Consider the following 10,332-nt stretch of genomic DNA (forward strand, 5'->3'; position numbering starts at 1 on the left):
CAGCGCAGACATAAGAACGCAAAGCCAGAGCTGATGTACGTCACCGTATCGTGTCCTGGTGCTCCCTCCTCTCTCGCCATATTTTGTCTTGCATTTTCTGTTTAGCATCTAAAGCTCTCCAAGGCAGGGCCAGCCTTTCCCCTCTGTCTGTACAGCCCCGGCCACGACAGACTCCTGGGCTGCGACCAGGGCTTTGAAAGTCGACCCTTTTACACGGAAGGCCTCCCTTGGAAAATACCAGCTTTTCACTTTTCTTGGTTTTTGCCTACAGAAAAATAATGGAGCAATTCTTCTGTTGCAAAGAACTCAGGAAACCACAGCAGATCTGCTTCTAGTGCTATGGTTTCCTATTTGAAATCTCTGGGCTTATCTTGTGGATCATGTGTGCACATCTCACAGTGCCGTGGTGCCCCCTGGCATCCTTGAAAGCATCTCAAAGCACCCCTGGTTGGGAATCCCCGGGCTATGGTGAGCAAGGTTTAGGAATCCTTTCCCCAGATGGAAAGGGTCTGTCCACATCATATGCAGAGGACAACGTTTATGTGAGGGTTTAAAAGATCCCTTCCAGCCCTATTTTCCTATGATCCTGTGGCATTTACCTTTTTCCAGAATTTTGTTTTCTCCTTTGTTTCAGCACTAGCTGAGCTAGAGCCAAATCCACAGACAGGTTAGGTCCGCTAGACAGTACAGTTTTTGATTAATCTGATTTTAAAACTTCATTAGAAAATGTTAAAAATCAGAGTTATTATAATATAAGCCCCCCACACGGTAGTGGCATACGTACAGATTGATGCAATCCAAAACATGCAGTTAGTCACTACGCCTCCTAATTTATCCAACATTTTTTGCCAAGTCTGTGACCGTCCCCGACGGTGGTTTGAAGTAGATCCAAGTTGAGTGGGTTAACGTTATTAGTGTTGCATGCCTCGGTTCCCTAGTTTGGACACAGAGAAAGAAGGGATTAGCTGTGTTTGGAAGACGACCTGCCTGGAAGGCTCCAGTAAGAAAGGATGGCCCATCAAGCAAAGGATGAACCCATCTAAGAAGCTGACCACCTGCAGGACTCCCTGCAGGGTCTGGTACCAGGAGAGCTCTTCAGAGGACAATGCAAAAAGTCTCCCCAAGACAAAAGGAAGGGGAGAGAGAGCTAGGCAGGAGGAGAGGAGCCAGAGGTGGGTTTTGAGGCAAGAGCAGAGACTGTTTAGCAGGGCATTTGACTGCAGGGGCTTCGGGGCCCAAGGATGCTGCCTGTTGTATTGCTCTGGACCATTAAATGCTGCTAGGCTTTAAAAAGAGCGCCTGCTTCGCTGCATGAGCCTTCAGGTGCACCCCGTCCTGTTAAGCAAGTAAAGCCCCTCTCCAGGAGCTCAGGCAGAAGGCAGCTTCCCGAGGAGGCCACAGATAACCCGGCGAGTCAAGGACTAAAAAAAAGTGGTCTTAAGCCAGGAGCTCAGCCACCCTGGAAGCTATGCCAGGGGTGCTCCAGGAGACTGTGCAAGGCTAGGGGTCCCAGCAAGTGTTTCTCGAGGGAGCCCATGACAAGCTGTAATGCATCCAGGAAGAGCACACACCAACTTGCTTCCTCAGGCTGATGAAGGGTATTTGTATCCGAAAGCTTGCAAAGAAGAATTTTTCCAACCATTTGAGATGGTCTAATAAAAAATCCCCAGATTTATCTTGAATGCAGATAAGAGACCCAGGAGCCAGGCACTCAAGTGCTAGCCTCACCTCTAGCACTAATTTTCGCTGGCACCCTAGTCCAGTTGCTCAATCTCTTTGGCCAGGTTTCTTCATCTACAAGAAGGGGATAATGTGTCCTTGCATCCAGTGGCTCTTGTAGCAGCACCACGGACTTCAAGGGACTGCCATTTGGGGACCCCTACCCCAAGTTACACCACTGACTTTTTCTGTGTCCTAACAGCCGATTAAACAGCTCTTGATACACGTGTCTCTGGCTTTCTACTATACGCTTGGGTAGAAGCAGGGAGATGGCTATTTCCAGTGAGAGTTAGCGTGATCAGTTAACGTGATTTACTTGAGCTAGCAAGCTAGAGAAGGGTTGGGGTCCCCACTCCGGTTCGCTCAAGTAGGAAGAACGTCTTACCTTCAGAAGCCTGTCTAACTATCCCAACTACACAGCTGACCAATTAAAGAGAGTGCCCTAAGAAATCCTTGCCTCGTGCCCGATTAGCTCAAGCCATTCTTGGCACGGGAGACTGGGATGCTGCCTTGTCAAGCTGGGGTATCACCTTTGCACCCAACAGCCCAGGGCTGACTTGCTCTTGCTTGTTTTTCTGTTGAACGGCAGAGCTTTGTTCTCTCCAGTAACCATCCCAAGCCTGCTCGCATAATTTCTGCTCTGCTTTACAAATGTAAAAGACTGGTGCATTGCATTTCCCCTCTTGCAAAGCCAGTGCAAAAGGCATTTCCACCCCCTGGGGAGGTCGCACACTAATTGATGCTCTGGGCAGAGCCAAAGAGTGCTACAACTTGCAGCTTTTATGTTCTGAAGAAAGTGCCTGGTCCCAGGAGCACTTTGTGTTTGAGGAGCAAGGCCCAGGGCCCCTCCGTTTGCATGTTCAGGTCAAGCTACTTTCCAAGCACAAACCGGCAGGAGGGCTGCAGAACCTGGACATTAATAGCCCAACATCTAAAGAAATGCAAAAATCTCAAACTCTTGGCTCAGAAATGATACCTTTTATTAGACCAACTAGGAAATTGCAAAAAAAAAAATCTTTTCCTGCAAGCTTTCAAGCTCAAACGCCCTTCATCAGGCTCTGGGAAAATTAAAGATGGTAAAAAGTCCTTATAGGTAAGAAATAAACTTCATTTTTGCACAGAGGGAGCTGGAGATGGAAAATCTGCCCCGCTGCATCCATGAGAGCGTCACTGTGAGTTGTTCTGAGTTGCTCTTTGTTGTATAGATCAGGTAGGATTCCTTCCCTGGCGTCTGACAGCAAGCAGGGAGGTTTAAAAATCATTCTTGTTCTGCAATGAAGTTTAAAATCCAAAAAAATCAGCTAAATGACATCTAAAGAGATCTTCAAACCAAACTTTAACTTGCTGGCTTGGCTGCAGGGGAGGCGAAACATCAGTGCAGCGTGCGAGAAGTGCGCTTGCTGACAAGGTCGGCCACCTTACCGTCATTAAATACCTGGATGATCACCAGAGAGGGATCCCAGAGAACCTGGGTGTCGATTGTGCAAGATGGGACAGAATAGGCCTTGCGCCAAAGGCGTTTAATAGAAATGAACAGAAAGTGGAGGAAAGGGAGGAGTGAATTAAACCCAGCCTTCTTGAATGCCAATTTAGTACCCTTAGTCGGTCTAATAACAGGTATCCTCGCTGAACCAAGACTTCTAGAGTTTTGCATTTCTTTTTGTTTCAGACCAACACGGCTACCAAATACATCCCTGCAATTTAGCACCCTAGCGGCTTGGGTCAGACAAGCACAGATCCCCTTCACCTCCTCCCAGAGACCCCAAAAGCTCTCCTCTGCTTAACATGCCCCATGGCCCTCCAGTAGCCCCCGCCCTCTTCTCAGAAAGGCAAATGCACTCTACATCCGTGCTTCCGAGTCTCGCTCCCCACCCGGAGCTAGGATGGTGGCTGCAAACAAGCTAGAGGGAGCAGCTGGGGACGGGGGCTAACGAGAATGAGTTCATTCGCATTGAGCAAAACCAGACTGCAGGTTAAACCGGTAGGATACAATCCAAGGTGTGATGCCTATAGATCTAACTGATACAGAAACAACTGTAATTCCAGTTCACCGGTATCTTGCACTTGAAAAATTTCACTTATTTGAGACACTAAGTTCATAGGATCATAGGGCTGGGAGGTCCTTCGAGGTCACATCTAGTCCAGCTGCCAGGTCGAGGCAAGATCGTCCCCATCCAGCAACTTGCTCTTGGAAATTGCCAGGGATGGAGATCCCACCACCTCTCTGCACAGCCTGTCCCAATGCCCGACCACCCTCCGAGTCAGAAAATTCCTCCTAATCTACAACCAACACTTAGGGCCGAGAACGAGGAGAGGATTCATGCCATAGAGGAAGAGAGGAATAGATGAGAGAAAACAGCACTGTTTAAAATCAAACCCAGGAAAAGACTTATTGTCCAAATGTGAATGCAGATTTTGAGACACAACTACTCCAGGTTGATGGTTAAGTCGCACACGCACACACTTCAATTCTTGAGTGCACATGTGCACACACACACACTTTGATTCTTGAGAGTGAATACAGGGAGCTGCGCCAGCCCTGCTCTTCCATCAGAGACCAGGGCAGGGATAATTATTTGGGCCATCGCCGAGCAAAGCCAAAACGGACACAGGTGCTCTAGGACTGGGTTTGCTATGAAGGACCGAGACGGGCATCATCATCCTGCAAAACAGGTTTCCTTTTCCCCTCCCATTTAACCAAACGGTAAGCTCCTGAACAAAACAAGTGTTGAAAAGAAAACCTGTCTGGCAGAGCAGTTGGAGACCCACCGTCTCTGGTGTCTGATAAAGCATACCCAGAGTGCCCTCTACCGTCCTGACTGGGACTCAACTGAAATGCTCAGTAATTAATGTTTTGGACCACTCTTAAGAGCAGAAGTTCGTCTGAATTATTTGGAAGCTGCCGAGGGCGCGCAGCGGTTTGTTGAATGTTATCGCCGCGGCATGGGTGCTCACCAGGATGCGCGTTTTCTAAAAATGAACACCGCCCGAAGCTGCGAGAACATCATAAGGGAGAGAGTTGAACTGTTGTAAAGCAGGGGTGGGCAATTATTTGGGCTGGAGGGGCACTTAGGAAGTTTTGGTGAGCTGTCACGGGCTGGGTCAGCACCCCCCAGCAGCTCACCAAAACCCACGACGTGGATCTGCTCTGCACTCGTCCGTGCGGATGGGCCGGGGCTGTGGGGACATGGGAAATGGCATCCAGGAGCAGGATGGGCACGTGGGGCCGGGGCCCAGGGCAGAGCCACAGTCTGCTCCCTGCACGGCCCTGTGATGGACGTCGGCTCCTTGGGCAGGGACGTACGGGAAGCAGATCGTGGCTCTGCCCCGGGCCCTGGCCCCGTGCTTTCACCCCTCAGCAACCCCTGGGGTCTACATGGAGACTGGCTAAGACCCGCGCGGCCAAGGGGATGGGGTCGTGGGTGGGTGGGGAGCGGCATCCAGAATTGGGACAGGTTGGGGGGCAGGATTATGGGGCACTGACAGCCCAGGGCAAAGCTGCGACCTGCTCCCTGCATGTCCCTGCCCATGGAGCCGGTGCCCATTGCAGAGGCATGTGGGCAACAGATAGCGGCTCTGCACTATCCCTGTCTTGCGATATGTCCCCACAACCTGGCCCCACCTGCCCATCCTGGTCCCCAACTGTCCAGTCTCGTGCCCTGGCCACACGGGTCCCACACACAGCAGTAGGGCCAGGGTGCCCAGGCAGTGGAGCAGGGTCCAGAGGTGGCAGTGACAGCAGCAGCTGGAGGGAGCCACCACCACCAGGAAGCAAGACCAGCTGCTGCACCACCCCAGCGCTGCTGTGCACCGGGGCCGGCAGGACCAACCGCACGTGTCATGACCCAGGTTGCCCCCTGCACCTACGCTGGGTGGGACCAAAGGACCTGCCATGAGCCAGACAAAATCCCTCAGTGGGCCAGATTTGGCCCATGGGCTATATTTTGCCCGCTCCTGTTGTAAAGGGTAGGCTCACAGAGGGAAGGATAGCTCGTGGCTTAGGCACAGAATCGCGTAATCAGAGAAACTGTAAAGGACTCCCAGAGGTAACGATCATCCCTATGCAAACCATCCGATACAATCCACCATCTAACCTCTACATAAGACAACCATCAAACCTGACAGCACAGACCTAACACCTGAACTCACCACAGGTAAAGCAGGGGGACCACAGCAGCCAACGTCCTGCATCTAGGAAACGTTGTCAAGATACGTTTAAGAGATCCCAGGTAGAGGATCCTGCTACAGAGGAAGGGAAACCCACCCAGACAGGGGGAAGCCATCACCCATATAAGATCTCATGCTCCTTCCAAATATGCCAGACATTACCTGTGTGACCCTGACCTGTTTAAAGGCAGGGTAGATTTGTACTTTATAGACTAGCTCAGACTCATCTGGCTGCACAGATCTGGCACAGGGGGCCTGTCTGGGCACACGCTGCATGCAGTGTCCCGTGTCCAGTCCAAGACCTGTGGAGGGCAATACCATGGGCCAGACAATAGGGCTTCGCTAGCCAGATCTTTGACACCCCTGAACTAACGATATCAGATGCATGGCATAAGCTTTTGAACACCAGCTCACTTCATCAGATCGGACGTACGCTCCGTTTGTCACAGGAATGCAATGTCTGTATGGGACTGAGACCGAGACAGAAGCATGCAGTAGCAGCTAAGGCAGAGGTGGGCAAAATACAGCCAGGGGCCCAGATCCAGCTCACTGAGGGATTTTATCCGGTGTGCAGTGGGTCCCTTGGCCCTAGCCAGCCCGGGTGCAGAGGGCAGCATGGGCTGTGGCGCATGCAGCGGGTCCTGCTGGCCCTGGGCGCGCAGCCCGGATGGGATGGCAGGGCTGTAGGACTCGTTTCCTGGCAGCGGTGGCTCACCCTGCCTGGCTGCTGCTGCCAGTCCGTCCCACACCCACCACCCAGGGCACCAGACAGAGCAGCCCTCCAGCCCAAATAATTACCCACCCCCGGTCTAAGCCAACCCAACCGTTCCCAGTAGAAATAATAACCAACTCTTTGACAGACTCTTCCAAATCATGACTGACGAGTTACAACTGTGCGCAACGTGCTGTTTCTGATAGGAACAAGCACTGGTTTCTACTCATACGACATGCGTTGGTCAGTTTAAGCCCATAGACTGGATGCATGGTGATAGCTTGACCCACACGCACCCCGGTCCGGCCCCACACTGGCCCAAACCCCATGCATCCCAATCCTGCCATGAATGACCCTACACACTGCAATCCAACCACAGGGCAAGCCCTCACTTTCCTGACAGAGCGATTTAGCACAAAGGGCCATGCTATCCAGCCTGCAGGGCTGGAAATTTGGCAGCAGGGGAATGGCAGTTAACACTGCCCCTCCTCCCCCACCACTAAATGTCCAGGCCCGTGGGGCAGACCACAGCTCCGCAGGCCAGATGTGGCCCGCAGACTGGAGGTTGAGCACCATTGCTTTAAACCATTTAAAACTGAGAACTTATCATCCCAGGTGCACTCGGGGTAATGCACTTGCAGGAGTTCTGGTCATGCTAGGCCATACTTATGCTAAGCTATAGTAAGCTGCAGCAAGGGAGAGCAACATGAGACCATGATCACTGGATGACCCAATAAGAAAGAAAGAAAAAAAAATTGTGCATCTTTATATGCAAAAAGACACTGAAGGGAGTATGAAAAGAGCAGCTAAAAACTTGAAGACGAATGTAAAAAGTAAGAACTCACTAGCAAGATAAGAAGGGAAGAGTAGGTGGCAAAGAAAACAAGCAGAGGTGAACACCTCAACAGAGACAAGAATTGGCATGAGACAGGGTGCAGGGGGCACACGGGTAAAATAGAGACAAGTCCCTTGCAGAGACTTAGAGGAGTGTGAATAACCTGTAGTGAATAACCAGGGGTCGGACTCGATGATCTACTGAGGTCCCTTCCGACCCTAACATCTATGAATGAATCTATGAAACCTCTACCTGTCAAGGACAAGCTCGACCAAGTTGGACTGACTGGCGTGCTGTCGACAAGCCTTTCGCCACCAACCACGTACCTGATTTTGGTTTTCTGCATCACCTTCAGACTCTGCAAGGCGTCTTGCTACTAGCGGCCCTCCGGTGCACGGACTCCAGCAGCCTGCACGTCAAAACCAGCAAGAAAACACTCTGCACACCTCAGAACAACGCCACTTACCTTTAAAAGAAACAATTTACTACCAGAAGGGAATATGTTTGCACCCAAATTTCTTTTCACACAGTTTGACCATTCCACAGAAACGAAACCCTTCATCTTAAAAAATAAAACACTGGAATACATATTGAAAAACTGTAAGCTTAGCATGATGCAGGATGCCGATGCTCATCCAGTCTCCTATCTGCATACACGACGTCCGTAAATGTTGAGAGGTCCTGTGGGCAGAGCTCCAGGCTGTCCACAGAATACATCTTTCGTTAAATGAATCTGTGTGGTGTGAGACCATCTGAACCATACAAACAAGGCCTAAAAGTTTCACCCAAAAGTCACAGATGGAATTTGATCAGCCATGACTTCACCTTTTCCATTGAATTCTCAGAAGGCGCCCTGCCGAGAGGCTCATTTCATGTTCGCATTGCATATTTTTAATTGAACAGGCTGCATATTTGTAGCAACATCAGCTGCTGCTTTAAACATCAGAATGGAGACCTTTACCAAGGGGGAACAGTGATATTACTTCATGTGACCTAAATACAACAGGAATAAAATGCTTTATTTTACAGTTGACCCCCAGCAGATCGTGATGGTCTTGACCTGTGCTAAGTACACGTCAGCTGTAGGAAAAAGCAAAAGGGAGTCTAGTAGGATGCACAGCTTCCACTGCAAAACATCACATTTCCACCAGATATACAGCCTTGTAAGTACTTACCGGCTTTGGCGGCAGTGGTAGACAGGACCTGACATGGAAACGTAAGGAGGTTTGTCAGCTGCGACTAGTCTCACAGCGTCACAAGTGAGAGTGCCGAGATGTTGGAGGATTAAGCAACCATGTCACCATGCCAAAACAAGTCTGCCCTACAGTTTAAGTGGCATACAGATGTGTCCCCCTTGCAAAGATGCCTAAGTCAGTGGTTCTCAACCTTTTTAGGCTCAGACTCCAGGCCGCCTTCCAGGGTTTCTGTGAATTGCATGGCACCCTATTTCAAAAGCAAATGCATTTATTACAGTGCTTTCTCCCTTGGAGATGTGGCGAGCACTGGGGGCAGAGGGAGCAGGCAGGCAGGGCCAGCTTGAACCTACACTTACCTGCTTCTTTCAGAGGTCCTAGCAGAACCACGAGGTGCCCCATCGCCCGGGGTGAGAATCACAGACTTAAGTATTTGAACTATCAAACCCGCATTTGGAGAAGGGAAGGAACTAGCACAGCCCTCTGGACCAGGAGCTACTTCATTAAGTCCGTTTGGAACATCCCCCAACTTATGGCTTTGGAATAACGAGCAGAAAACGGCAAACTGAAGTTTCAACACTAAACCGGCTTAGCACAAAGGTCAAGGTCAGCTGTCAGTCACTTGAAGCACAAGGGCAAATGGACAACAGAGGTCTCTTTCTACCCCCCCCCAGTCTTGTACCCGAAGGAGGCAATTAAGGCAGCAGCCCCAGGCACCAACCTAATGGGAAAATGTGCTGCAGGGAGCACAAACAGTCACCACAGCAGATGATGGCTGGCCACGATGCTGCCCCAAGTAGTTATGCCTCTGCCCCCACGTGCTAGATTTAACAATGGGAAAGTAAAGGCCAGCTGTGTCCTCAGAAGAGAGGTACTCTTGTACATATGCTCACGCCCGGCACTGCGACGCATACATTTGTATAGATGGTGAAATGTGCATCAGCACTGAGAAAATGGTGGCGGCGTGCTTTTGAACTAAAACGCATCAAAGGTGTTTTAGGTCAAAAGCGCACCACCATTTTCTCAGTGCTAACGTGCATTTCGCTATTTATACAATCGTATGTGATGCAGCGCTGGATGTGTCAGCTCGCACGCGGAGAGGACTCGATTTGAGTCTACTCCGACATGCTGAATCAGAGCAGACAAACGTATGCGCATAAATGCCCTCAGGCTCGACTGAATTATAACCACTTGCAACAAAGACTTCAGCAGAGCTGATTATCTTGAACAGACCCAATTCTCAGGTACCATATAACCAGCGTGACCAACTCAATCTAAAGCACGAGAATCCATGTTGTCCAACGTTTCTGAAGCGCTTAGAAAAGACTGCCCAAACCTGACTTGCTCATCCCAATGCCTCAGCTACTCCGATTCCAAGTACACCGACCTTGGCTCTGAAACAGCCTGGGCGAGGGATGCCAAAAAATGCCTAACAAGAGCAACGCAAGTTTTGCTCGATGCACACAGATTGCACCAAAGTGCACATTATCGATACAAGATTTGAGTTCAGAAAGGTACGAGGGAAACCTCAAATGAACATTTTTGTGCTTTTTCACTGAGTTGATGTTTTGCTAGGCACTTGGACCAATTCTCCAACAAAGCATGCCAACACCCGTATAGACTGATAGCTCTCAGTGTGGAAGTTTTGCACTTGATTTTCACAGATGAGACAGCTTCACTCCACAACCAAGTAACAGCCTCTTCAC

The sequence above is a fragment of the Alligator mississippiensis genome, chromosome 2 (genome assembly GCF_030867095.1).
Source record: "Alligator mississippiensis isolate rAllMis1 chromosome 2, rAllMis1, whole genome shotgun sequence".
In the NCBI taxonomy this organism is placed as follows: domain Eukaryota; kingdom Metazoa; phylum Chordata; order Crocodylia; family Alligatoridae; genus Alligator; species Alligator mississippiensis.